This window comes from Rhagoletis pomonella, unplaced genomic scaffold (genome assembly GCF_013731165.1).
Source record: "Rhagoletis pomonella isolate Grant_MI unplaced genomic scaffold, Rhpom_1.0 Rhpom_scaffold_00008, whole genome shotgun sequence".
Taxonomy (NCBI): domain Eukaryota; kingdom Metazoa; phylum Arthropoda; class Insecta; order Diptera; family Tephritidae; genus Rhagoletis; species Rhagoletis pomonella.
The window spans coordinates 39,963,786-39,969,420 of record NW_023458562.1 but is presented as its reverse complement, the minus strand read 5'-3'; positions in this window follow the sequence as shown (position 1 = coordinate 39,969,420).

The following is a 5,635-nucleotide window of genomic DNA, read 5'->3' as shown; positions in this document are numbered from 1 at the left end:
CTATGTGCTTGGGTGTTTCTCTCTTGCTCAGCAGAGCGAATTTGAGATTTCTCGCGGCGAGATCTACGTCTTTCGGTATTCGTGTCTTGCTCAGCAGAGCGAACCTGAGAATTTTCTCGACAAGATTCCAGAATGATAGAATACAATATTGCGCCAATGAGAGAGGATTTTGAGCGTAATTTTTGCCTGCCGTCATCTTGGCGCAATTGCGAGAGAGAAATGCCAAAACGCATAAAAAAATATGTAAGCAATGCAGAAAATGTGTTAATATTAATGTTACATGGCTCAATTTTGCAGGAATCCATAAATATACAAAGATTGATTAATTGGGAACACGTAGCTTCAAAAAAAAGCTTTCAAAAGCTCTCAGTACAAATGAAAGCGAAAGCTAGTCCTAGTCTGTTTTACAACCACTTTTTACTCACTTAAATAAATAGTTTATTGAAACTGAAAATTATTTAAATGAGAATTAAATACAAAATGAAATTAAAGTTAATTTCCACTTAAATCCTAAGCTTAATTTTAATCTTAACATTAATGTGGCAGTCAACAAGGCTAAAGGTGTACTTGCATTTGTGAAACGATGACCAAAAGAATTTTGTGACCCTTATATCACTAAAACCCTGTTTACAACATTAGTTAGACCGATTCTGGAATACGGTTCGGTGGTTTGGAACCCAAGGTATCAAATTTACTCAGACAAGATAGAATCAATCCACCTTATACGAGCCGATTAAAACTTATTAATCTTCCTACACTTGCCAGTCGCAGGCAAATGCTTGGTACAATTTTTATAGTTAAATTACTGACAGGCTTAATTTCAAGTCCGCTTCTTCTGGGTGAAGTTAGCCTTAATGTTCCCTCCCGGGTATCAAGACACTTTTATCCCCTATTTCTGAAAGCTTGTAAAACTAATTTTGAATTGCACGACCCACTCCGTTGCTTATGCCAGGATTTTAGCTCTCATTCCAGCACGTTTGATATATCAGATCCGCTTTTCAGTATTAAGAAAGCGGTACTCTCCTCTCTCAATAAATGCATTATTAACATAAAGACATAATATCAGTTGATGAATTTAGTTCTGTAGCTGAACAGTTTTAGATCTCGACACTTAACAAACTCCTGCGTATCGTGACGGCGCAAAAATTGAAAATATTGGTTCCGTACTTCATGCGGACTGCGCCCCTCGTGCGGATGGGCGGTAATGGAGGGTAAAACCCGTTGGGATTATTATTAATACAAATAAAAAATACTCTTGTAAAAAAGTATTAAAATAAAATACCTTCATAAGAGGTCAGCTTTAATTTTTCCTTGTGGTTTTCGTAAAATTTAGCTATTGCCGCAGATACCTCCGCCTCTTTCACTTCTGCGAAAAGCTCTCTATATTTAATCTTATTTTGCGGGCAAAATAATGCCGCCACCCTAGCTTCACACGGTTTTTTATTAAATTCATTATTGAATCTTTTGCATAAAATCCTCCGCTCAACTCCACTACGGCGGCGTGTGAATGCTTGATTTCAGTTGAGCTTTGGAGATTTATGAGCTCCTTTCTCAACGCCAACAACTCCGGCAAGACCTCGCAGTAGTAGTACATATTGCCTGTTTCTAATTGCTTTATGGTATTTTTAATCGGCCTTAGAATGACACATAAATCTGTTAGATATTCGACTCCTTTTTTCTCGAAAGCTTTTACTTTCATAAACTCCCAGAGTTTATTTAAGGAGCGCTTTTTTGATAAAATTTGCTCTAATAAATAGAGCCATGTAGGCCATCGCCCATCCCTTAAAACTAGATCTAAAGCAAATTTGGATTTCTCCCGATACTGAAAATCGGACAGTATTGTCAGGAGTCTGAAATCAATTTAGGATGGCATTAAAAATATGCAGTTATAATAATATTGGTGCTAAAGTAAGTTACCTTCGGGTTAGCCCATACAGCTCTGAATGGTTTGCTTGTAACAAATTTTCGAAATCAAATATGACTACGAAATGTAGAGCAGCTATCGCTGATATTATTTGCGCTGGCTTCTTTTTCCAAATTTCTTTGGAAATATCAATTTCAAAGCAATGAGAAACGTCTTTAGAAAAACCTGAAATAAAGAAAAAATTAAGACACAACAGGCAATGCAATTCTTATTTCTATAACTTACTTTTCACACTGAAATACTGGTTCAGAAAAAAATAGTTCTGCGATTCTCCTACCAAGCTTGTAACAAATTTTTGTTTTTCGCTGATCCCATATGTTAAGTCAACTTCTTGTTTCGCTGTCAAAACTTCACCCAAGCTGTGCGAGCCGCCTAGCTCCTTCAAAGCCAATATAGCCATCTTCCTGTTAAGGTGGTCGTCAAGCCAAAAGGCCGCGTACCCAAAATAATTCACGTTTTTGTGGCTCCACACGTCGATAGTACAACAAATGTGTACAATATCTTCAATAGAGTTTCGTACATGTTCAACAAAATGTGACACCTTGTTTTCCAGCGTTCGAAAAATTTTGGCTATGGAGCCCTTAACGGAGTCGTCCCACTCTAGCAAGCACAGGAGCTCCGGCTTTTGGAGCATCGACAATTTAATATCGGTTTTTACAATAAGCTCTATGGTTTCTGTTCGGACTGTATTTGCATTTCATTTTTCGACGAACATTCTCTTTCTCTCAAATACATAGGGTACTGTGTTTTATGTTCTTTAAGATGATTTAAAAAATTCGAGGCCACTGCGGGTGGGCCCCTTACTATTTTTTACATGTAGAACATACAGCCGCCACGCTTTTCTCACTTTGCTCGAGGTTCTAAAGATATTAAATTAGACAGGGTGTTTTTTATACCCGAGCGCACTTGTGCACAAGGGTATTATAACTTTGTTCACATAACGGTTGTTTGTAGCAGGCAAAACGAATCGAGATATATATAGACAAATGTATACATAAATGATCAGGATGAAAAGAGAAATCGATGAAGAAATACGTTTATGATAAAATTTTGGAAAATGGGTGTGGCACCGCCCACTTATGATCACATATATGTATCTCGGTAACCGTTCTACTAATTTGTACCAAACTCGGTATGGTTATTGTGCTTGCCACATAAAAGCAAAACGTTCAAAATTATTGAAATCGGACTAAAATTACGGCTTTTCATATAACGGTAAATTTTAGAAATGCTTGAAACTTCAATATTTTGAAATTTAAGGACGCTAGTTTACTCAAAATTAATACACCGGCTTACTATGCAGCTGTAGCTTTCGGAAAGGTGAAAAACATATATTTAATGCTTGCGCCGCACAGTGCCGCGACTCCATACAAATGATGGACAAAAATAGAAGGAGTGGTCAGAATTGGCTGAAACTTCACACCTAGAAGTATTATGCCCCTCTAATTTCAAAAATGAAATCGGTTTTTCTGTACCGGTTACTCATTTCGAGAAAACCGAGTTTTTCTTGCATTTTTATATGAAAATAGTCATTGTGGACATGTGTTGATATAAGTGGAAGGAGGCATCAGAATGGGCTGAAACTTTACACCTGAAAGGACTATATCACGGCAATTTAAGAAAAAAAAAACGTTTTTCAGCATCTGTTACCATTTAATTAAAATTTTTTTTTTTTTACAATTTTATAAAAAGGTAAAATAACTCATAATCATCGTAGACATATGTTTATAAAAACCGAAATAGTATTCAGAACTTGTTGAAACTTTACACCTAAAAGGACTAACCCATGCTTATTTCAAAAATGAAATCGATTTTTCGGTACCGGGTACCCATTAAAAAAAAAAGATTTTTTTTTACATTACTATATGAAAGACAAATAAGGCATAATCATTGCTGATTGTGGTGTTTACGAAAACAGGAAGGGGTCGTCAGAATTTATTGAAACTTTACATCTGAAGTGTCTATATTACTCTAATTTTAAGAAAGTAATCGGTTTTTTTGTAACGGGTACCCATTAAAAAAACACCGAGTTTTTGCACATGATTATTTAAAAATGAAATATGGCATATCATTGTTGCTAAGTGTTCAGAAAAATAGTCTTAATAGTCAAAATTCGTCTAAACTTTACTTCCTAAATGAATACATTATGGTAATTTGAAAAATTCAGTCGGTTTTCCTTACATGTTAACCTTTAGAAAAAAAAATTCTTTTGATTTCATTTAAAATAAAGCATAATCACTGTTAAGTAAGTAAGTAATAATAGCTGTTATATGGTAATAACATATAATATGTTAATAAAAACCGAACTAGTTGTTATAATCACTCAGTTTCAGAGTCCTCAGAAGAGGAGGAAGTGATCACTGATTCAAATGATTCCATGCTTTTGTCTGCTTCGTCACTTTCAACAATGTATTTATTAAAGCTGAGATCAGAACCCTTTAAATATTTGTTTCTCTGTTTTATATTTCTTTTAAATGCAACTAATGGATATGACGATAATATCAAACGAGTCATTAAATCCGTATTGCTTTGTACTCTTCCAGTTTTTCGAGAACGATTAAGCCGATATTTTCTTATGTTTTTGTGTGAACATTCTAAGGCTTCTTCTGATAATGAACCTGATAAAATAGGTGGAAATACAGAATAAGAGAATAAATGAAAACATAGCTTTAAAATCATTACCTATTGGTAAATCAAAGTATTTAATTACATCACGTCCACGTACTAAAACTTTATGCACTGAACTTGGCATGTTATACCAACCATAATTTCTAAGGTATAACTCTCTTGTTTCGTTCAACAAAACACTAAACTCTTGGGTTTTTATTTGTTTTCCACAAGAGAGGACTCTTAGCACCAGAGAAAAATTCATGAAATTTTAAACTCGCGTTGAGCTACATTTTCCACTAATAGTAAAACGTTGAAATTTTTGCACAGGTAATGTAATTAGTTAGGTGAACAAAATTATAAAAAGACTCAATCCAAAAAAAAAAATATATAAAAAAATTGGACCTCCATGATGTGCATACATTTGTACTATCATTTTCGCAAGCTGTTTGCTGCTTAAGCAAAATAGTACTCTTTATGCAGATGAAGAGTTATAGGTATGTTATTTATTTTTATTTGCTTTTTGTTCGCCTTTCGTCTAATCATTGGTTAACATATTATTTGTAAACTGGTGTCATTGCTCTATATATATATATATATATGTATATATATATATATATGTAAATCTTCGTATACCTTTGTTTTTGGCTCCCATACCGTGATGCATATTTAAGTATTTTAATTAGCTGATAATTTTTTTCATTTCAAAGCACCCTGTACCTCTTAATTTTTTTTTTTGGCACTTTTAGCTTTAATTCAATACCTTATTTTTGAAAAGCGAACCAAAAATTTAGATCTTAGGGCATTCAGAAAAAGTATTGTAAATATAGATCAGCTAAAATAATACCAAAAAAAAGGCATTTAGTCACTTTTTCAAAATTGAAAATTTTCAAATATTGGAAAAAGTGTCGATTGTTTCTGTTAGTAGAAGGTCCAAACTACTATAACCAAAAAAAAAATTTCACGAACTATCAAGATGTTTTTTTTTTGTCACCAAAGTTTACCAATTTTCGGATTTTGGTGTGTTTAATCATATATTTATTTATTAATAAAAAAAAAATATTTGTATAAATTTTTTTTCCATGAACCATACATTTTTTGGTT